Raw genomic sequence first — 23,160 nt, 5'->3', positions numbered from 1 at the left:
GCGGGGGGGTGGAGAATAACGATTTGGGGGTGAAACGGCAAAACGGGCTGGTGGGGGCCGGGTGCGGGGCCGCTGCTCCCCCTTTTATTTCGCCGTGGGGGAGCGGTCGCTGCCGGTTGGGTTCGTTTCTCAGGTCGGTCTTTGAATTTAAATTTTTTGTTAATTTTTTTCTTTTTTTTTTTTTTTTCCCCAAGCATCCATTTTTATAGGTGTTTGATTTTTTTTTTTTTTTTTTTTTTTCCGGCCAGAGTTTCATTCCTGTTATGTTTCTTTGTTGGGAATTCTGAGGAACCAAAAACTGTTGGAGAGGAGTTTGGAGCGCGGGGGAATTCTGTTCCCGGCTCAGGTGCCTGGGATCCACCCCCCCCCACCCTCCCCGGGGCCTCCCACCCCCTTCTTCCCCTCGGATACGAACCCGACGGGGCCATTTGTGGGGATTCTTGGAAAAGACCAAAAAAAAAAAAAAAAAAAAATCAAAAACTACCCAGCAAAGCCGTATTTCCCCCCTCCCCAATTAACTGAAGTTCATCCGGCCCCGGCAGCGTCCCCCGCTGAGCTGGTGGGGGGTGGCGTGGCGATGCTCGGGGTCACTTCTGCGGTGGGTGCCGCTGCGCCCGCAGCCCTCGGGTCCGGGCCGGGTAAAACGGGTGTTTCTGTGTCCCCCGTGGGGGTGGCAGCGTGGCCTGGCCACCTTGTCCCCGGCTGGCCCTGGAGCTGGGGCTGCCGGCCAGGTGGCTCCCCCGGCCGGGAGGGGACCCCGGTGGCGCCTTCTCCTCTCCCAGCCGCATCCCGGTGACACCATCGCAGTTCGTTGAAGTTCCCGGCTGCCTTTCGGCGGATGGCTGCTGGTACCCGCAGCCGGTGGGATGTGACCATCGGCCTTTGGCCACCGCGTGCCCCCGCGGGGGAACCGGCCGGGCGCCATCACCCCCCGCCTCGTCCCCGTGCCCCTCGCACCACCCCGAAATTGGGAAATCGGGGCGAGCCCGTGCTTTTGTGCGCGGCGGTGCCTTCGCCGCGGGCCGCCTGCCGTGCATATGGATTTTATTATCTCCCTCACATTTTTGTGGGGGATTGTAAGAGGCAGGGATTGCTGCTTTTTTCTTTTTTTTTTTTTTTCTTTTTTTTTTTTTGCCCATTGCAAAGTTTTTGGTTACAGCTCCTGGTCCTCCCCAGCTCCCACTCTTCGGGCTCTTCTCTTTTGTTCTCCCAAATGCCAAACGTGTGCGAGGGGCTCCCCCCCCGCCACCCCGGGCCAAACCCCGGCATCCCGGCCGCCGGAGACGAGGGCGGCATCGCCGAGCGGCCGGGGCCGCGGCTGAGATTGGGCACCCAAGGGTCCCTTCGGCGGTGCCCGTCGCCAAAAGTGACCCCTGGTCCTTGGGTGACGGGCGTCCCGGGTGCCAGCGTGGGACCTGGTGTCGGTGGTGGCTTCGGTGGTGGCTTCGGCTCGGCCCCATCGCCCCCTCGTACGCGCCGGGATGGACGCCGCGGAGAAGGCAGCAGGGAATTTATCCTCGGGAATCGGTGGTGGCTCATTATTACATATAGATATATATTTTATTTTTTTTTCCCCTAAATCTGACGTTGGCAGGGGAAAATATTTTCGAGGGCGAGGGGGAAATAAAATAGGGCAGAGGAAGTGCGAGGGGCTGGGAGGGAAGAGCAGACAATGGCTGGTGGGTTCTGCCGGCACGTCCGCAGCGCCGGGATGTGACCCACATTTCCCCAACGTGGGAGCGCCCCGTGTCGCCGTCCCCCCGGTGCCGATCGCTCCCCACCTGCACCCCCGGCTCTGGGGATCGAAGGCAATTTATTAGATGTTGCAAATATAGAAATTGCCATTGAGTTTTCTGCTTATTTTCCCTTTTTTGAACCCAGCGGTGGTTTTATTTCCTCTGTCTCTGGAGTTACTGGAAGACTATCTCATCCTTAAAAATTAAGAACAACGTATATGTGCTTTTTCTGGGCCCTTGTTTTCCTTCTTTTTTCCCCCCTACCATCTCAGTTAATAAGAAGGAAATCAAAAGGGATTTTAAAAAAAACAAGAGGAGAGAGGAGAAAAAAAAAAAGGTTAAAATACCCGGTGTTTGTTTGAACCCACGTACCTGAGCTGGCGATAAATATTTTCCTTCGGGTTTATGTTACAATCTATATTTTGTAAAAGACAGTAATAAATCTCATGGTCAACATGATTTGCTCAGATTAGAATAATTCTATATTTCATAATTGGGTCTAAATTAAAAATAAGTGGTACCACGGGATGCTGCAATTTCCCCATTCTGTGGAGATATTTATCCGCTCGCCGTGGATTTACAGGTTGCTTTTTTTTTTTCCCTTTTTCTTTTTTTTTTTTTTTCTCCAAATGGTTTTTGTAAAGCGTGTGTTTGGCAAAGGTTGCCCGGGCTTTGCTGGCTGTGACTCCTGGGTTGTCCTGGAAGTAGCCACAGGAGGAAGGACGTGTCTCTGCACAATCCTGCGCTCTCTCCGTTCCCCCGCCCGTAACTGTGGAATTTTGCTCTCCAGCACGTCCGGACGCAGCGACGCTGTTTCACCTCCCCGGGATGCGGTGGCCGAGCCCGGCCGGGGCTGGCCCTGGTGGAGGTGCCGTGTGTCCAGGGCCACGGGACCGTGGATGAGACCGTGGGGACAAGAGCTCCGCAGGGCGCTCACCGGGTCCGGGGGTCCGGACGGAGCAGGGCTCTTCCTCCATGGGGTCTTTGGGGACCGCGTGGTGGCTTCGTGGTTCCTGGTGGTGGCCCGGGAGCTGCTCCCCCGGCGGGTCCTTGGGTGGGTTTGGAGCCCCTGGACCCGGCGAGAGGCACCACGGGGCATCCAGGAGCATCCACCGTCGGGACGGCATCGCCCGGGCGGGTGGGGGTCCCCGGCTCCGTCCCCCTCGCTCTGCAGCGGGGTCTGCACCGAGCGCCTCCGGTGCTCTACAAAATGGCAAAAAATCTGGGGAACCTCCACACTATGGGGGGGAAAAACATTCCGTGGGAAGGAGCGACCCATCCTCGGAGGGTCCCCGATCCCGGGACCCCCCGACCCGTGGCCTCGGGGCTGCGGCTGGAGAAACCTCTGGAAGGCCACGGAGGGAGGGAGGGAGGGAGGGAGGGTGTGAGGTTGGTTTTCGTTCCCCGCAGCTCGGTAGCGGGCAGGTTACAGCGATTCCAGGGTGAGAGTGTTCCTGCAGCCGAGCGCCGTTCCCGCGGCCGTGTCTCCGTATCTACGGAGGGGGAAATGTGCAAAGTATTAGGTATTTTCCTCCCTCTGTTTACAGTGGAGATACAAATGCTGTAAATGGTCTAGATTTTACCCGTGGCCTATATTTAACTGTGAAGTCATTTCTCTGCCTTGGAAGGCTTATTTTCTGATTCTTTCTCTCTTTTTTTTTTTTTTTTTTTTTTATTTCTTCTCTTTTTTTTTTTTCCCTTTGGTTTGTGAGCACAGCTGGGATTTCTGTTCTGCTCCCCTGCACTCCCCAATCCCGGGCTCGGGAAGCCGGAGAAATGGTTTCTCACCAGGGGGATTTGCCGCGGCTGGCGGGAGCCCAGGCGATGCTCGGGGACACGGCAACGGCAGAGCAGGACTTTCGGGGGGGCTCCTTTTGTGCACCCTCTCCCCTTCGGCAGCGGGCGAGGGGTCCCTGCCGCGGGGATGGTGGAGCTGGGGTGACGGGGACGCATCCTGGGGGGGGGAGTGGGGGTCTGGGTTGTGCTCCCCGGCCCATCGGCTGTTGAACCCCTTTTCTCCCGTGTTCCCGTCTCTCCCCGATGCCCGACGGTGCTTTGTCCGGGGGCTCGGGGCCGGGGGGGGGGGGGGAAGCCCTGACTGGCCACTGCTGGGGTGAACTTGCCGGCCTGTGGGTCGGGAGGGCTTGTGGCCAGGAGGGTGGCAGCCCGTGTGTGCCACCTCTCCTTCGAGGCGGCCGAGACAACTCACCTTTGTGTTTTTCCAGGGGAATTTGGTGCTGGCGAGGGGAGTGGGGGGGGAGGCCGAGCGGGAAGGCTCGGCTCGGGGGGCAGCGTGCCCGGCGCTGGACGTGCCCACCCACGCCAGGGCGGGTTTGGTGCTGGCCCTTCCATGGAGCTGGTTGCCAAAACCTCCGTGTCCCGGCTCCCTCCGGGGCTGGGACCTTGGGGGTCGACTCCCCGTATCCATCAACCCCTCCCCGCTCCCCTCGGCATCGCACCCACCCACCCTGCAGAGGGTCTGCGCCACCCCCTGCAAGAATCACCCCCCCCGTCCCGTCCCCCCCCTCTCCACCGGGCCATTTTAACGTGAATTTTAACTCTGGCACTTGGGGTGGTTCCCGTGTCACCGGGTTTGGGGTGCCGGGGGGGTGGTTGGGGGTGTGTGTGTGTGTGTGTGTGCCGGCGCTCGGCCCCCTCCTGCATCCTGCGCAATTACTGCTCTTTTAGTTTTCATCTGTTCCCTTCTCTCCCTTTGTGCTGAGATCATTCCCAGCCCTCCCCACCCCTCTTTTCCAGCCCGTTAAGCCCTGTTAGCTATTCTCCACCAGCCCAGGGCTGCGGCGAGCGCGGTTAATGGAGAGCAGACACCGACGGGTCCGGCGTTCCCTGACAAGATTTTTCTTTCCCTGCCCGTCTCTTGTCTCGCTGCCTGTCCCCTTCCGAGGGACCGCAATTACATTCCCTGCTGGTCGCACATTTGGTATCCAAATGCCGGCCATGAGCCGCATCCTAATGCGAGGACGGGCTGGGGGGGCTGCCGGCGGGGCACGGCTCCCTGGTACCCCCCACCCCGGCACAGCGTGGGGAGGGGGGCACAAAGAGGGTGGGAGAGAGACGGGTGCGGAGGAGAGAGCTTTAAAAGTACGATTTCATATGTATATATTTCTGTGTGTGTGTGTATATATATATATATGCACATATGTACACTTTACACACACCCCTCAATAACGGAGATGCCCAAAGGCCCCCCCCCGGGGGTGGGAAGGCGCGTGTCCGTGACCGTCCTGTGGTACAGACCCATGGAATACTTATTTTTGGGGCTGGGGGGTAGGAATCGGGTTGTTTTTACCCATCTCTACCCAGAGATCTGGACGCCCGGGCCTGACCTCGCCGTCCATCCGTCTGTCCGTCCGTCTGTCCGTCCGTCCAGGTGCGCCCCCGGCCCCCGCCGTGGCTCGCTGTGCCCGTACCTGCGAGCCCTTTGAGGAGGTTCATCTGCCGGGTTGTGGGTAAAATTGCAGCAATTGTTCCCTAAATAGCTCCTCGCTCCTGATGGTGAAAATTTCGGCTCTTTTGTGTTAGGTGTTGATCACCATTTTTCGAGGCTGCGTTTTGATCCCGGGGGTTGTTCCCCAACCCGGGCAGAGCTCTCCCCCTGTTTCACGGGATTTCACGGGATTTAGGGAAGGCGAGCGGGTCTTGGCGTCGTTACCTTCGGCCCCAAAGAGGAGTTTAAGTGGTTTTCCCCTCCGGAGCCCGACGTGCCCCAGCCCCGAGCCCGGCCATTTTCCCACGGTCAGAGCATCGTCACCAAACCGGGACCAACCCCGGTTTTGCCCCGCTGAGGGTGGGGGGAAGCGGCGTTTTCCCCGGCGCCGGCACCGCTGGGGTCCGAGCTGCAGCGGCGGCGAAGGGGTGCGGAGCCCGGGGGGGGCCAGGGGGGAGCAGGTGGCCACCGCCGACACTTTGGCCTTTGCCAAATGAACTCGGGAGGCGTCTCTGAAGCCGGGGACACCCCCAAAACAGGGGCTGTGTTTTCCTGGGGGGTGTTTTCTCCGGGTGCGAACGCTTTGCCAGCAGTTCGTCACCGGCCTTGGGGTCCCCACCGCCGTCCCCACCGCTGTCCCCACCGGGTGCCACCAGCGTGGCAGCCCCCACGGGGTCCATTTGGCCACCTCCAGCCCACGCGAGGCACCGGGGCTGGTTCCCCCCCATCAGGAGAGCTGGGAAGGGACGAGGCTGAGAGCGGGGCAGGGGGGAGCGAGCCCCTTTGGCTAGTGCCGTGCCGTGCCACCGTCCGGGCAGGGTGCTGCCACCCGGCACAGCGTGTCCCAGCTTGTTCCTGGGCGGTCAGAGTGTTGTTATTTATTTATTTTTCCCCCCTCCCTCCTCTCCCCCTTTGCTTGTTGGTGCTGCTGTGGCTGGGCTGCTAAATAGCTTCCCATTGTTCGAGAGCTAATTACCTCTTAATGAGGCTCCTTACTCAAAAGCCGAGCCAGGGAGGCTGTGGGGTGGGCTGTGGGGGGGGGTGATGGCAGGCAGCCTGGCAGGGAGCGGGCAGTGGGTGGTGGGGTCCCCGCATCCTCCTGGGGATGACCGTGGGGTCCCCGGACCCTCCCGGGGACGGTGGTTGGGTCTGGCTCTTTGGCACCAGCGGTGGGAGATCCGGGCTCCCTTGGCCGGAGCCGCGGTGCTGGAATTGCCGGCCGGGGGCTGCGTCCCAAAGGGTGACCGGGGACCCGAGGGCTTTGCCGAAAGCCCCGTTTTTGAACCCAGAATGTGGTGACAGCCACGGAGGGGTGAAAACCCCACTGGGTTTGCCGAGGTGGCTCCGGTGCGGGACCCCAGGAGCACGATCTCGATGTCCCCTCCGGTGTGACCCCGCTCTACCAGCCCCCGTCTGCAGGGGGGTGTCTGACCCTGGGGGCACGTCTGTCCTTTTGGCAATAGGTGCCAAAACCAGGGACCCTCGAAGCTTATCCCTTGACTTGATGGGACAAATCCTGCTCCGTGTCGCCTGTCCCATCCCTGACCATGTCCCATCCCTCGGGGACAGCCGGGCCAGGGGTTCCGGAGCTTTGACCGGAGGGAGCTGGGCAGGATGGAGGATCCTGGCCCCCCCCGGGGTGAGGAGCAGGAGTTTGGTGTCTCCGTTTCTCAGATCCCAGCTGTGTCCCCCAGGCCGGAGTGGCACCGCGGGCACGAGGCTGCGGTGGCCGATGCGGCTCCTCCGTGTGCCGGATGGTGACGCCGCAGGCGTGATGGGGGGAGGTGGGGGGGTAGTGCCTGAAAAAAAGGGATCCTTCTCCGAAGGGATTGGGAAAACACCCGCCTCCGCCTGGCCCAGCACCCCGCTCCCATTGAAGCTGGGCTTTGTCCCCCCGCGCCGGGCTGGGGGGGCGTGGGAGGATCCCAAACTTCAGAGGGGGACGAGGCGGTCAAAGCAGCATCAGTGGGGGAAAAATGAAACAAAGGAGGGAAATTTGCTTCCTGGAATAATAACGAAGATGGGGAACGACCTTGGGGGCGGCGAGGGGACTGAGCCCCTCTGAGCCGATGGAAGTGCAAAGACACACGAGATGCTGGAGTCGAGCCCCAGCCTGGGCTGGTGGGAGTTTTGGGGTCACCCCCTCTGTCCTGGCCAGCCTCCCCCCCCCCTCCCCCCGGTTGCCAGCCGCAGCTTGGGATGGCCCTGGGGGGCAGGGGACCCCAAAGGGTCTCACCCAGGTGTCACCTCATCGGGGACCAGCCTGGGGCAGGACTGGGTGGGGGGCGCTGGGTGAGGGATCCTGGGGCTGGGGGGGGTCGGGGTGAGGCCGGGGCTCCCCAGTGCCCCCCACTTGCCCGCACGGTGGGGCTGGTGGCGGTGGGGTCCCCGGTGCTCTGCCCCGTCCCCGGCAGTGATGCGAGTGCCACGAAGCGCGGCCATCGATGTCTCCTCGCCTCCGGTGAAGCCAATTGGTGCCGGGGCCAGCGAGACCCCCGCTCCCGAGCCCTGCTCGGCTCCACTCGACGTTTCCCTCCGATTAATGGAGGGAGAGGGATGCGGACAGGAACCGGGGTTAAGATTTCGTTATTTATTTATTTATTTTATTCCTACCTCTTTTACATTTTTCCCCTCGTCCCGTATTTCCTTCCCGAGCCCCGGCCGTGGGAGCGGAGCATCGAGCGGTGCCACCGTTGGGCGAGGGGTGGCCACGGAGCCCAGCCACGTCCCGGGGGGGCTGCCATGGGGCAGTGCAGGGGATCCCGTGGGATGCAGCCGTCGGCACGTGAGCTCACCCTGACCTTCCAAATTTTCTGCTTTTCTTGGCCTTTTCCCCTCTCCACGGCCTTGCTCTGCGTTTGTGGGATTTTCCATGTTGTTTTTTTTTTTCCGGCAGCTGTGAGCCCGGTGTTGGTGCAGGGTTGGTCCTGGACCTGGTGCCGCTTGGTCCCCCGGGATGCAGCAGCATCCGCAGCATCCGCACCGGCACCACCGGTGTTCCCATTATCCACCGTTATTCCCGCTGCCCGTCGGTATTCCCACTACCCGTTGTTATTCCCACCACCTGTCGGTATTCCCACCGCCCACCGATATTCCCACCACCCACCAGAATTCCCACCGCCGAAGCATTACCAAGATCCGCAGAGTTTAAAACCATCACTCGATACTTTTTTTTTTAATTTTATTTGAACACAGGAACGTGCTTTTATTTAAGCTCCTTTCCCCGCGCAGCCCTGAAACCCCCCCCAAGAATTAAACTTTGGATTTCGGCTCTTTCGTACCAAAGGTAAATCTCCTCCCCTGGCTCCGTGCCCCGGGGCCGCCGGCGCCGGCAAAAAGGCGAATAAATTGCAGCGGGGGGGTCGGTAAGGGCTGGAGGCGGGAGAGACCCCTCGGATCCCTCGGCCCCTTCCTCCTCCCGCTGCCCCTGGATGGGTTCCCCCTCTCTCTGTGATTTCCAGATCCGTGGAAATATTTGCTGTTTCCCCTGGTGTGTGTCTGCAACCAAGTTTTGTAGGATTTTTAAACATTTATTTATTTATTTATTTTTCCTGCAGAAGAGGAGAAATTATTTGTATTGGTTTATTTTTTTTTTTTTCCCTCTTTAACATTACACGGAGAGCAAAACTCTCCCATGTGCTAGGAAACAGATAAAGTGTTTAGACAGCAAATACAAATATTTCTGAGCACTCAGCCCGGCTACAGCTATTTCTGCCTGTCCTCCAGCAGGATTTCTTACTGTGTCTTCTAGTGGGTTTTTATTTAGACTGGCTTGATTATTTTTTTTCTTTTTTTTTTTTTTTTTTTTTCACTTTTAAAAAGCCCTATTTATATTTGCAGTAAAATAAAATCAGCCGAGCCTGACCCTGTAGAGAACTTGAAAAATCCCAATTCTTCCTTTTTTCCAATCCTGTTTCCGCCGAGAAAAAAAAGCCCCTGGACCTCGCGCCCTGCACAAAATCCAACCGCGACGGGATTATTTCGGCGGCTGAGGAGCTTTTTGCAGCCGCGGGCGCTGGGACGGCGGTGGCACCCTCAGCCCCCCCGCTCCGAGCCGGGATACAGGGATGCTCTGCGGAAGTGGGGATGGAGCTGGGGTCCCCAGGACGTGGGGGACACAGGGTGAGGGTGGTGGCCGAGTCCCTTGTGCTGCAGGTACCGCTGGTGCATCCAAAAAGGGATTTTTTTGTTTGTTTGTTTGTTTTGGCTTTTTTTCCTTTTTTTTCTTTTTAATATGAAAAAATTAATTTTATAAATTAATTAATGCTGCTCCCCAGCAGTGACCCGGCCCCGCTGTGCCCAGCAGCCGTCCCAGGCCTGCTGGTGGCCCCGCCGGTGCCGTGGCCACCCCGTGCCGGGTGTGGGGTGGCCAGGAGCAGCCCGAAGCGGCTGCCAGGGGCCGTCAGGAGCCCGGGAAGCTCTTTTCCCAGCCAGCTCGATAATCCCAATTATTATCTGGTTTCTCGATCAGGGTTGCTTATTAAACTTGGCACCGCTGGCCCTGCCGTTCCAGCCGCTTGCCTCGGCAGAGGGATTTAGCTCCTGCCGGCTCAGGGAGGAAATTGAGTGGAAAAACACGGGGCAGAGCCCCCCTCCCCGGGATGGCGGGTGGGGGGTACCCGGCCGGGGAGCCGATGTCCCATGTCCCACCCGATGTGCTTGGGAGGGTGCTGGTCCAGCCCCCGGCGGCGTCGGGACACGGGAGCGATGCTGCGGCGCGGGTGCCCCATCCCCAGGTGCCCGTGGAGGGTCGGGGCCGTGTCCGTCTGTCCGTCCCCTCTCTGTGTGTCTGTCGGGGCTGCGTCTGATGAAAGGACCCCCAGTTCTGGGGCAGACACTTTATTTCAGCCTTGTTTTGAAAATGTAGGGTATTTTAAAAGAATACATAACCGTTCGCTAAACTGTTATTTTCCCCTTGCCCTGAAATTAAAGGGAACCTTTAATTGTTCCAGGTTAAGGGCTGGGCTTGATGGTCTTAAAAACTCTCTTCCAACCAGAACGATTTCACGATTCTTTATCAGCCTCCTCTCCCCCTTCCCACCAGGAATATCGGCTTTTTCTGCATTCGAGCCTTCCAGCTTGAATTCCCGTTTCCCATGGCACCAATGCTCCTTGGTGCCTTGTGAACCCACGCTTCCTCTTGCCTTTCTACTGCAAATTTTGGGGGTTTTTTGTGGTTTTTTTTTTTTTTTTTTTACCAAGACCATTTGCCGGCCCCGGAGCTGCCGGAGTCTGAGCTGGCCCTTGGGAAAGGGGCTTCTCATAAACCTGGGACAAATCCCGGGCACGGCCGCGGCGCTGCTGAGCGGAGCCGGGGGGCTGGAGGTGGGGGAGATGCTGCCGGGGACGATGCTCCCCTGAAGGGTTTCCCTCCCGGTGTTTGGTATTTGGGTGTTTGCCGAAATTCCCCATTGTTCTGCTGGAAAACTCGGAGGCGGGGGGGGGCGTCGAGTGGTCCCGGACCCCTCCTTGGTGTCGGGGCATCAAATCCCGACGGAGCCTCTCGGGGGCTGCGGTCGCCCCTCGCTGCCCTCCCAGTAGTCTCCCATGGGTCAGCCTGGATTGATTTGTGTCCCCCCCCGGAAAGCCGGGGGGTGTGGGGCTGGCGGGAGGGCAGGGGGGCTCTGCCTTGGGGGAATCGCCCCGCTGGGATTTTCACGGGGGCAGAAGTGTCCTGGGGTCCCTCGAGCGGCTGCGTGCCCCCCGTGGCACCCGTCCCATGGGGGGAGAGGGGAATCGCCTCCTGTCCCCCCCCCGCTTCCCTCTCCCCACAGCATCTTCCTTTGGTTTTTATCCCGGCTCCTCTTTCTCGTGCCCTTCCACCATTTTCCTTCATTTAAAAAAAAACCTGCACAAATCCTGTAACTGCGTTTCCTTCTCCCCGCGGTGTCTGTTGGCCTGCCCTGCTCCCGGGGTCCCCATTTTGGGGTGGGGGCTGTCCCCCGTCCCCTCCCCATGCAAGGCGCTGGGTTGTTTGGGACATCAGTGAGGGCAGGGTGGGCTCTGAAATCCTTTATTTGGGGAAATTATTGTTACCCTGAACGCTGCAGGTTCTTATCTCCTCGTGCTTTGGGGCGCAGTGTCCGTCTTGGAGATTCTCCAAGCTCTTTCCCTGAGTTTCCCGAGGTCCTTCATGCCGGGTGATGAAGAGCGCCGCCCCCCCCCAGCTCCGGACCCCCCGGAGAACCTGCCAGGCTGTGCCGTGTCCCCAGGGCTGGGGGTGACTGTCCTGCTGCCACCGGCACCGTGTTGCGGTTGTACAACCGCTGTCGGATGCGGTGATTCTGGCACCAGCCGCAAACGCTGGTCAAAATGGTGCTCCCGGTCTGGTTTCCAATGGAGAATCCAAACCGCCGTCGGGAATAGAAATGGCTTTTGGCTGCCGTCCCCGTCCAGCACCGTCTCCGATGGGTTGCCCGGGGTTGGCAGCTCTTGGTTTGGCCGGGGCCGGGCAGGCGCGTGAGGTGCCGTGTCCCCTGCGCCATGGCCCCGGCATCGCCGCCGTGCCCGCGGGTGGAATTAAAGGCTAAAACCAAGGATGGGGATGGGGAATGGGGATCATCCTCTGCTGGCGGGACTCTGGAGGTGGCACCGTGCCTGATGTTCATCACCGTCAATTCCCTTCACCTCTGACCAGGGCCGGGTCCCCGGCTTTTCCCTGCCCACAGTTCCCGGCTCTCCCTGACTGTGGTTCCTGTGGTTCCCAGCTCTCCCTGCCCGTGGTTCCCAGCTTTTCCCTGCCCGTGATCCCTGTCCTTGCTGGTTCTCAGGCTCAGTGGCTCCGAGGTCCAGCCACCCAACCGCCGTCTCTCCCTCCGGACCATCCGGGCTCATCCCAGCCGCCATCCCCATTGTTCACTCTCTGCCGCGGCTCCTTCCCGGAGCTCTCGGCATCGGGTGGGAAGCGCTGGGTGGGGGGTGGGGTGGGTTGGGGGGTGCCGGGGGCCCGGCGCAGGCGGCAGCAGGAATCTGGACTCCAGAAAAGCATTGCAAAGCTGATGAATAACAATAAATCATAATGTTGTCTTTTAAAATAGAAAGCTTTTGGATGAGGTGGCGGGATGCTCTCATCATTAAGACAACGGGGCTGGGTGTCAGCTCTGGATCCAGTTTCCAGCTCGTTACACGGAGACAAATGGCTTCCCCCCTCCCAGCCTCAGTTTCTCCGCTCCAAAGGTGAGGATCGCCGCCAGAGGCGAAACGAAGCAATTAATATCTGTAGAGCGCCTGGAGGGATTGAGAAGGAAGGACCTGGCTCTCCCAGCACCGTGTCCTCCTGCTCCGCGACCGCGCCAAGGGCTGGGAATTTCGGCCGGGAGTCGGAGCGTCCCCCAGCATCTCCATGAACACGGCGAGTGGCGATGGCGGTGGCAGCAAAAGCCCCTTCTCCTCCGTGTCCACCGAACCCGGGGCACCAGGACGGACTGTAGCCCCCCCAGCTCCTTCCAGGCCGGTCTGGGGACACGGTGGGGACACGGTGGCTCAGAACCGCGTCCGTGGCCCGGCCGAGCCTGTTTGGCAGCGCCGGAGCCCAACTTCATCACGGCATCCCACGGACACGGCCCTTCGCCGGGGGGGGCCCACGCTGCCCCGTGAGCGGGCAAAACCCTGGTGTCACCCAACGGTCCCCGGTTGACGCCGGGAACCCCGTCCGTGGCGGGAGGGGAGCCCGGCTGGGTGGGTTTTTGGTGTGGTTTTTTTTTTTTTTTCCCTTAAACATTGTAATGTTGGTTTCACCCTATAAATCACGGCCGCGGGCTGCCTCCTAAGGCAGGATTTATGGGCGCAGGTGTGGCTGCAGCGAAGGGAGCGCCGTTCCCCGGGACCGACCCCGTTTAATGTTTTTCTAACGATGGCTGAGCAGCAGCGAGGGGAGAGGTCTCTCCCGATTGTAAATCCTGCCGGGACTGGCACCAGGGAAAGGGAGATCGGTCCCCGGGGTGGGATGGACCCGGTCGGGCCGGCGCGGGGTCCGGCACACGCTGGCGGTGCCCCTCAGGGTTTCCTCCCGAGGGGCTGGAAGGGGATGCAGCGCTGGAACAGGAGCAGGTTGGACCCCAAACCATCTTCTGCCGGTGTAAATCAGCAGAGTGAAACTGGGGGGGCTCAGCCCCCCGATGAGCCAAAAAGGGGGTTTCCGAAGGTGGGTGCGGGTCCAGCAGCCCCCGCTGAGCTGCTCCCCAGGGATGGAGCCCTGTGAGGCGCCGGAGGTTGCCCTGGGCTAATTTGGACTCGGACCGGCTCTCGCCGCCCGTACGGGCACCGGTGGGGCCGGATCCTGCTGGATCTTGGGGAGCATCCGCACCCCTGGGGCGAGCGGCCCCCCCAGCCTCCGAGGGGCAAAATGGGCCTCGTGGCCTGTTTAATTGTGCTTTTTAATTCACGCTCAGCCCAGGCTGGTAACTGGAAATGGGGTCTCTGCCCATCGGGGGGGTCCGGCACATCGGGGTGATGGCAGCCCCGGCCCCCCAGGATGTTTGTCAGTTGGTGTGGGGACTCGAGGAGCCCAACCTGGGGGGAGCCGTGTCTTTTAAAACAGAGGGGCTTCACCGAGATCCTCGAAGGCTGGTGTAAATCCCGGGAATCCCGCTTTCCCGCCGCAGCAGCGTCGGTGTCACGCTGGGGACGTGGGAAAGCCGTTAGCCGGCTGCTAACGAAGGCGGCTCTGACGGCGTGGGGCTGGGGGGGCGCTGGGGGTGATGGTCAGGATAGGGATGCTCGGCCTGGGAAGGGCTGGGGGGACCCTGCCGGGGCTCCCCCTGCTCCCTGGGGGTTTGGGCATCTCCGGGGGGGGTTTCCCTGCGCCAGCGCTGCCTGCAGCAGCACAAACGAACCAAGTAATTGGCAACATGGAAATATTTTGTGCTCATTAAGCAGTGGGAAGCGGCGTGCGAGGAAGCGGCGTTCTCCAGCGCGGGCAGGGGCTGCCGGTGACAAAAACCCCACCGAACCCCAGCTGGAAAGCGGAGGCGGTGATTTTTGGCTGCTGTGGGGCCGTGGAACCCCCCCTGGTGCTGGGGGGCTGCGGTGGGAAGACCCTCGCCCCGATGTGCTGCGGGGTCCCAGGACTGTGCGATCGGGCGCCCCGGGGGGGGGATTTCACAACCCCCATTTGGGGGGCTGGGGCTGTCACCGTGCGTTTTGCTCCAAACTGCCGTAAATCCCACGGATTAAAACTTGAAACAGGGAATCTCAGTAGCTGCCTTTGAGCTCCCCAAAGCCCGGCACCGTGTGCCACAGGCTCCCAGGAGGGGTGTTGAGGGGACCCCTGGGGTCCCCTCCCGGTACAGAAGTTGGGGGGGCATCCCTGGGGGGCTGCCGTGGGGAGGGGACCCCACTGGGCGGCCTCTTCCCTGCGGAGGGGCCGGCTGCTCCCTCACACTCCGGCACGGAGCATCCTCGGCCACGCTCGGACCCCAGCACGTGCTTATGGCACTCGGTGGGGTGGGGGCTTTGCCATCCTTCCCCCCCCCCATCCCGAGAGAGCCCCCGGGGCGGTGCGGGGGGCGCCCGGCGGTGCTGCAGGCGGGGGAAGCTTTATGGCTGTAGTTAAAGCGACTTTATGATATTGTATCTGAACAATTGCCGGCTATTATCTGGATCGATGCTGCGTGATTGAGACACCGGTTGATAACCCAGCCGGGGCCTCTAATCGCTTTTAAACTGCGCGGGGTCGTTTGTGCTTTCGATAAAACCCCTCAGCATTTTCTATTTTAGCTCTTTGCCCCCGGGCTCCGGCGGGTTTTCCCCCGGGGGCGGGTGCCGGGGGCTCTCCCCGCCGTGATGGGTGCGGGGACACGGCACGTCCCGGCTCCTGCCCCTCCGGGTCACTCTTTGCCCTGGGTGGGGAGCGGGGTGCTGGGACCCCCTCGGGGGGGGAGGGATGGGACTTTGGGGTGCTCATGGTGCCCAGCGCTTCCGGGTCCTGTCCCGCTCTGGGGTGTGTGGGGGGGATTTCGGGGTCCCCGCTCGCAGCAGCCGTGGGTGAGTCACGTCACCTCTGCGCGCTTCATTTTTCTGCAGCTGTAAAAGGAGGACAATGATACCTTTCCCACCTCGCGGAGGGGTTGGGAGGCTTAATTAGTTAATGTTCGTAAAGTGCTTTGAGGACTAATTAATATTGTGACTCTAATTTTTTCTTCCGATAGTAAAACGCCGCTTAAATATCTCCGTGCTGGTTCCTTCCTCCCTGACCCTATAAAGCAGATCTACCCGGGGACATCCACAGGAGCCATCCCTGGCAGGATTCATCTCCCCAGCGCTGAACTGGGAGGCCACTGGTATCGGGAGGAGAGTGGGGCTGAGCAGGAAGCCCCAGGGCTGGTGGCCTCTGCGGTGGCCAGGGCTGTCCCCGAGCTTGGGGTGCAGCCCTGCACTCAATATCTCCTCCTGGGCCCAATCCCTCTTCTTTCCCAGGCTTTCCCTGCTGGAAGCGGTTCCTACGCTGGGATTACGCCGCCGTCACCTCCCTGTGATGCCGCGTGTCCCTGCCCAGCCTGCTCGGCCACCTCGGGCGTCCCCCGTCCCCAGCGGGCTCGACCTGCCCGGAGCCTCCAGCTCCCATGGGAAAGTGCCTCCAGCAGATCCCACATCCCAGCCCTGACCCCGACCGGCATCTCAGGGGCTGTGGGACCCGGAGCGGGGCTGCGGGGGCCCGGCCAGGAGGGTGGGGGACGCTGTGGTGGGAGAGGTGCGAGCCAGATCGCTGGGCACGCGGCGGCAGCGCCGGCACGGACCTGGCTTTCCCCGGGAAAACAAGTTGTTGGGAAGGCACCTGGCTGGGAAGGCACTGGCAGGCGCGGGAGGGCATTTTCTGGTATCTTAATTCCCGTCTGCCATTAGGCAGATCGCTGACTGGCAGGTTTTGTTCCCTCCGAGGTGATTTCTCAGCAGCAGCAGCAGCAGCTCCGCTCGGCCGCCCGCTCCTGCCTCCCTCCCGCTCCGCCGCCGGGAGCCGCGGGGACGGAGACGTGGGGACGGCCATGGCAGAGGGGTCCCCGTGACGGCGTCCCCGTGACAGCATCCCCAAGGGGGTCTTTGGGGTGTGACGCCCAGGATTAGCTCGGCTCCAGTGTTGGGAAGGAATCAGGCACCTCCCGATTGCTGGTGGGAGGTTTCCTGCACCGGAGCAGCCCAGGCGAGCGGGGGGTCCCGGTTCCCGATGTCCCCAGGGAGTCACCATCACCGGCGCTGGCACAAAACAGGGGCTTTTTGCCCCATCGGAGACGTGCGATTTTCAAGAGGGAGGGAGGGAACCTGCGGGAGGACGGTGGGTCCCCGGGCCGGGGGGGGCTGATGGGGTGCGATGGAGCCCCAGGGCTGGAGAATCGGTGATGAGCGGGAGCATCCCCAGTTGCGGAGCACTGGAGGGGACTGGGACCTGCGGTGGGGCGAGGAGGGGGGTCTGGGGGGAGCCACCGTCCTGGCACTGCTGAAGGGAGCCGGAGGAGAAGGAGTGTCCGGGCTGGAGGAGGTAGGAGAGGACAAGCCGGGAGGCTCCTGTCCCTGGTTGTCACCAAACGCAGCCCGGAGCTGTGGCCCTGTGAGGAGAGGCACGTGCTGGGTCTCGGACCCCGCTCCGCCGAGGACGTCCGGGGAAACCGAGGAAGGACAGACCGACAGCGCCGTCCCCACTGCCCGGCCCCTGCTCCCTGCAGTTAATAACATCCCGGCAATTAAACTGGAACTAACGCCACGATAAAAATAACGCGCTGTCCTTCTGCAGCGTGCGGCGTCCCACCAGCTCCGAGGTGTTTAAAAACCCATTTAAAGGCAGGATCCTGCCGTCGGAGCGGCACGGGGGGGCAGGATCCTGGGTCCCAGCCCTGGTAATCTCCCTGCCTTCCCTCCAACGGGGTGTGAGCGGCCCCAGTTCCCTCCAGTTGAGAGACTGGTTTGCCAACCGCCGGGTTTTAAATAATATGAATTACATGAATTTTTTTTTTTTTTCCCTTTCTTCTTCTCCTGTCTAGAGTTGTTTAATCCCCAGGGGCTGGTTTTCAGGCTTTTCTCCATAATGCAAAGAGCAGAAGCGCATTCTTTTAATGGTAATTGAGATTCTCGCATCATTGCAGGGCTTGGAAGCTGCGATGGGCTTTAAATAAGGTGCGAGTGGGTGAGTTCAGGCTCCGGCTCTTCAGACGGGCTCCTGAGGTTTTCTTGCGGTTTCCCTCGCTCTGCTCCGAGGTCGGAGGGGGCAGAAAGCCACGTCCCTGTCCCGTGCGGGGACGCGCAGCCCTGGGGATGCTCCCCGAAGCAGGATGTGACTTTTGGGGGAGACGGGGACCCGTGGGTCCTGGTGTCCTTCAGGAGACCTCTTGGGAACGGCTTTGGTGGCGACCTGGGTCCAGCATTGCCCGGAGCCGCCTCCCAGCCCTTTCCCAACCCGCTCGCACCCGGACACTGGAGCTGAGTCCTCCCGGACTGAGTTTAGGGATATTTTTTGGGCTTTGCTACTGTCTGCCTGGCACAATGGGCACCCAGCCCGGTGGGCACCCAGCCTGGTGGGCACCCAGCCCTGCTTCTCCCACGGGGCAGAGGATGCTCTTGCGGCCGCCTTGGGGGAAACTTCGCGCCTGGGGGGTGACACCGTGTCTGCAGAGGTGACTCTGGGGCTGGGAGGTGGCTCTCCTCGAGCAGAGCAGCTCCACCAGGGCTTTGTCCCATCCCCTGCGCCAGCCCTGGTGGGCTCCTGCCCCTTCCATGAGCCCCGGGTGCCCGTCTCCCCTTTTCCTTTGGCTGCGAGGGAGCAGACGGTGGTGGAGGGGAGTGCGGTGGCAGAGCTGGCGTTGCCCCCCCTGTGCCCAGCCTCACCACACCGGGGTAATTCCCTGCCCCGACGGCACACGGCCGTGCCGGCAGGGCTGGCCCGCGCTGCCCGTCCCCACCGAAGGCGGTGTGGGGCGGTGGAAGGGGCTGCCCAGCGCTTTCCGGGTGGGGGGAAGCGGTTTCCGGCTGCTGGGGGGAAACATCTGGATCCAATTGATGCTCCGTGCGCAGGCGGCCGGGATGGACCCGCTCCTCCCCCGCGGTGTGACGGGGGTCGCTTTGCTGGGGAGGGACCCGTCCTGGGGACGGGAACCCCACCATGTCCCAGGGACGGGAGTCCCACCGTGTCCCCATCCCACCGGGAGTCCCACCGTGCCCCTGTCCCACCAGGAGTCCTGCCAGGGGACGTCCTGCCAGGAGCCCCACTGTGTCCCCCATCCCATCGTGACCCCTGCCATGTCCCCATCCCGCCAGGAGCCCCGCCATGTCCCCATCCTGCTGGGAGCCCACCGGGAGCCCCGCCGTGTCCCTGTCCCACCAGGAACCCCACCGTGCCCCCATCCCACCAGGAGCCCCGCTCTCTCCCCGTCCCTTTGGGAGTCCTGCCATGTCCCCATCCACCAGGACCCCTGCGGTGTCCCCGTCCTGCTGGGATCCCCGTCGTCTCCCCATCCCACTGGGAGCCCCGCCGTCCTGCCCTGAATGTCCCCTTGCCCAGGTGGCATCACTTGGGGGCTACCGGTGCCGGTCCCCAGCATCCTGCTGCCCAGTCCCGAGCCGTGGCGAGGTGGGGGGAGCCTCTGCCCGCCCGTGCCTTTTGTCAGCCTCAGAAAAATTGACCTTGAAGCGCGCTGGAAGAGCCCTGCAGCTAATCGTGTTAGGAGGTGTCTGACTGCGGCTCCGCGCGGCTCTACCTGAGCGGCATTAGCAAGGGGGACGCGTCGGGCTCGCGGCGCCCCGGCTCAATAATTGATGCGTTTTTCTCAGCTCCCCCTTCCGTGAAAGGAAACCCAAGTGCCGGGAGGACGGCGGCTCCCGCGGGGTGGGGACGGGGGACAGGGGACGGGGGACCGGCGAGGGGCTGGGGTACCGCGCGTGATGCTCGGAGACAGCGTGGTGGGGCTGGGGGCGGATGGGGATGTGCCGAGGGTGCTGGGCAGCCCCGGGGGGATGCGCGGAGGTGGGAGCAGCCCCCAGCCCAGCCTCCTCCCCACGGGCAGCACCTCTCCACCCGCGCTTTTGGGGAATCCCTGCAGAAACCCTCGAAACCCACGTCCCCGCGGGAGCACCGAGCATCCTCGCACCGAGCATCCCCCTCTTCCCCGTGAGCATTCCCTGCTCCAGAGCCCAGCACCAGCCCGCTCTGCCCCCCCGCACCCTTCTTGGCTGCCCCTGCTCTCCCTGGGGATCCCCTTCACCCTCGGCCACCCTGGACCCCACAGGGGGGACGTTGGCCCCGGGTGTCCCCGCGTCGGGCAGAGCTGCCTTGGCTTGATACAGACCCTCCTCCTGCCTCCTCCCCTCGGCCTCTTCTGGTGTATTTTTTTTCCCTTTCCCCTCTTAGGAAAGCGCGCAGGGAAGGGGAGAGATTTTAACCTTCTGCCTGGAACCAATTAAAAAGGTCTTTCCACAGAGACGAAAGTGCTCGTGCACCTTTGTGCGCTGCTAACGGGGGGAAGAAAGCAGAGGCGGCCTTTGAAGGGGGAGATGGAGGTCTCTCCGCTGGGACCCCTCCGGGCTTTCAAAGCCTGTGTTATTTCTTTATTTTTAAATAGCCAAATTAAAGTGACTCCCGCTTCCTTTCCTTCCCAGTTAGCGCATCGTGCGGTGAGCACGTGGCCCCCGCCAGCTGGGGGGGGGAGATGCGGATGATGGGTCCACCACCGGCTGGTGCCACACTGGGCACTGATGCTCTGGGCACCCCAAAACCCAGCCCCCCAGGACCCCTCCAGGATGGGGCAGAGCCTCCCTCCTCCTCCCCCCTGGGCTTGCGAAGTCCATTGGCGGGAGGCAGAGGTGATACCGGGGGTGCTGGGGGGGTCCTGGCCGAGCCGGGGCAGGGACACGCCGGCCCCACGGCCGGGACAGCCCCCGCCCCGCTCGCCCCAGCCCCCCGCTCGCCCCAGCACGTCGCCCCTTGAACTCAACCAGCCGAACGGATGAGTGGGTTTCTTCAAAGGGACCCCCCCGCTAAAGACCTCTGGGCCCCCCCCTCTCCCCATCTCGGTGAGGGGCGGGTGAAAAGGCAGCAGAACAAAGCACAGGAAGGATTTTAGGTGGTTTCCGCACAGACCTGAATGTGGAGTTGCTCAATGGAAGAGGAGATGCCGACGCTTTTATCCCCGTGGCCGAGTTTGGCCGAGGGGGCGAAGGGGCGAGAGCTGCCTCCCCGCACCCCCCAGCCTCTTTTTTCTTTCTTTTTTTTTTTTTTTTTTTTTTTTTTTTATATAGTCTCAGATTTATTTTTCCACAGTATAATTCTGAAAGACAGCGGAGTATGAATTATTCATTGACCCCTAACTGCCTTTGCATACAATCCTGGCCAGGGGAGAGTGCCCGTGTCGAATGCATTTGTGTGCAGAGCTGGGCCAAAGTGAATTGAAATCAATTTTTAAGGTTTTGGGGGGAGCATTTGGTGGTTTGGGGGCTGGGGGGGGGTGGGGTGGGCTGGAGCACGTGGGGAGACGAGTGGGATGAGGCTGGAAAGTTTCTGCTGGGGAATGATTCCCTTTCCGACACTGCTGGGTGGGGAGGTTGGGCTGCGGGTGCTGCCGGGGTCCCGGGGGGTCCCGGGGGACGGGGCTGGGACACGGGGGCTGCTGGCTGTCCCCAGTGCCTGGGCACCGCGTCCAGGTCTCGTGTGCGTCCGGGGGGCTCTGGGCTGGCGAGGGGTGGCTACGGTCGGGGTCCGGCTTCGCCCATCGTTGCCCGCAGGCGGGTGCCCATCGCGCTGCCCGGTCCTCGGTGAAGGGCAGCTCCTGGGTGAAAAGAGGGGGGAAAAATGAAAATATACCCTTTTTTTCTAAATTTCTTGCCTTCTCAGAAGCTCCTTTAGGCTGACTCGAAATGTGAGGCATGGCTGAGACAGGGGAGGGATTCCCCAAAGAGCGGGATGGGGAGAGCTGCTGCCGCTGCCCTGCTGCCCTCATCCCCGTCCTGCTGACCCCGGTTGCCCCCTCTCCCCCCGCAGCCCCCCCACCCTGTGCCCCTTCCCTGGGGGCACCTCGGTGGCCCGAGGCCACCACCGTCCCTGGCATGGCGGTGCCCGCACCTCGACATTGGCTGCCAAAACCCACCGAGGAATGAGGGGGTGAAGCGGGGGCAAGGGAGGGGGGAGCCCCCCGGGCAAGGCTTTAATCAGATTAGTTTTGGAGTGAATGGACAAAGCGAAAGGGCTTAAACCCCAGTGAAAGGAGCGGGGAGGGGCGGGGGGGCCGTTGTGCCTTGAGAAGTGCAGACCCCGGCCCATCTCGCCAAATTAGGTCAAATTCGGCCGGGGGAGCACAAGGGGAAGGAATAAGCCGGGGGGAAGAGCCAGGCGAAGAAATGCGTGTGGCTCTCTTGGCCTCGTGACCTCCCCCGGGCTGGTGAAGGCCACCACTGGCCCCCCTGCCATGGGTGCTCGCCCCCTCCCCTGCCCGGGGGTCCAGGATCCCCACTCCCCTCCAGCCTCACGCGGTGGTGGAGGTGCCGGGGAGGAGCCCCCCCTCGCTGCCACCCCCGGTCACCCGACTCCTTGGATGGGGCGAGGGGCTTCCCCGTGCCCCCCGCCGGATGCCACCGAGCTGGTGGCAGCCCCTGGCCCGGTGAGCGCGGCTGCGGCAGTGCCGTGCCGGTGAGTCGGTAAAACCTGCCCTACCTGCGGTCACCGCGAATGGATGGCTTCTGCTCCCCGGGGAGCCGCGGTGCTTGGCGGCAGAGCCCGGCCGTGCTGGGGGGGAGCCGGGGGTGCCAGGCTGCGGCAAGGGATGGCCACCAGCCGTGGGCAGAGCTGAGCCTGACCATCCGGCACCAGGTCGGGCCGTGGCACCCCGTGCCCCCTCCGGATGGGTTGTGGGGTGAACGTCGTTTTGCTCGGGGAACGCACAGGGGGGATTTTTTTGGGGGGAGGGGGGTGACGGAGCCATGATGGACAAACCCAGCAAAGGGCGGTTGTGGCCGTTGCCGTGTGTGCGCCGCGGGCTCGCACGGCCAGTGGTGGCCGTGCCAGTCACCATCAGCGGTGGCACAAGCAGGTCCTGCTGCTTGGAGAAAGCTCGGGATGATGGTGGGGGGGGGGACACACCGTCGGCGTGGCCGGGAGGGTCACCCAGCCCCGGGCACGGTCACCGACGTCACCTGCGGTGCCTCGGGGTTGGACCAAGGGGGAGCAAAGCCTGGCCGGGGGTCTGCTCCCCTCCGTGGGGGTGGCCGCCCTCCCCTCCATCCTCTTCTCCATCCCATCGATCCTCCTCCCGATCGATGGGCGCTTCCCTGCGGGCGAGGGGCGGTGCTGCCCGGCCGGGCGGGCAGGGAGACGGGGAGAAGCGGCTTCTTGCAGAGCCTTGAGCGGGTTCCAGCATCGATCTCCCCGGCGAGGAGCAGAGCCTCGTCAGAGATCAATTAGGCCAGTCATTAGCCGTGCCCCAGAGCGAAGCGTTGAGTCTCTGGAAGGAAAATGGGGGGAATGACGGGCTGGGAGGGGGTGCCCACCCAGCACCGCCACTGCCCCGAGCTGCCGAGTGGGGCTGGAGCCACTGGGGAGGGTCCCCGGGGTGGGGACATCCCGGCTGAGCACCCACACCTCGCCCCGAGCACCCACAGACCCCTCGGTGCCTCAGTTTCCCAGCTCAGCGGTTCCGGCCGGCTGGAGCGAGGGGCTGGCGGTGGTCCCGGGGCGGGGGGGCACTGCGAGAGCCCACGGCAGCCCCGTGGCCGGCGTTGTCCCCGGCTGCGCGGCGGCGGCATCCTCCTGACGGGGGATGTTTGTTTGCGAAGAGCTTGGGAGGGCGTTGGGGTGGCCGGAGCTGGGAAGGGGCCGCGGGGGGGGGGGGGGGGGGGGGAGCGTGGCCGGGGGCACGGCACGGCTGTGCCGGCGGGTGACAAGTGACGCGCGGCGTTTGCCGGGGCGTGTGTCCGTCCCGGCTTAGGGAAAACAGCCCGTGGGAGGCCCCCGCGGGGACGCGGTGCCGAGGAGCGGGACCTCGGCCAAGTCATTGTCCTTGTGCC

General features: G+C 62.3%; 1 protein-coding gene across 1 annotated transcript in view; it reads left to right on the top strand.

Moving 5' to 3' along the window:
• Window positions 1–23,160, top strand: part of EFNA2 (ephrin A2) — a 42,202-nt gene that overhangs the window by 675 nt on the left and 18,367 nt on the right. The window lies entirely within an intron of this gene.

The sequence above is a fragment of the Numenius arquata genome, chromosome 25 (assembly GCF_964106895.1).
Source record: "Numenius arquata chromosome 25, bNumArq3.hap1.1, whole genome shotgun sequence".
Taxonomy (NCBI): Eukaryota; Metazoa; Chordata; class Aves; order Charadriiformes; family Scolopacidae; genus Numenius; species Numenius arquata.
This window is presented reverse-complemented; position numbering and strand designations above follow the sequence as displayed.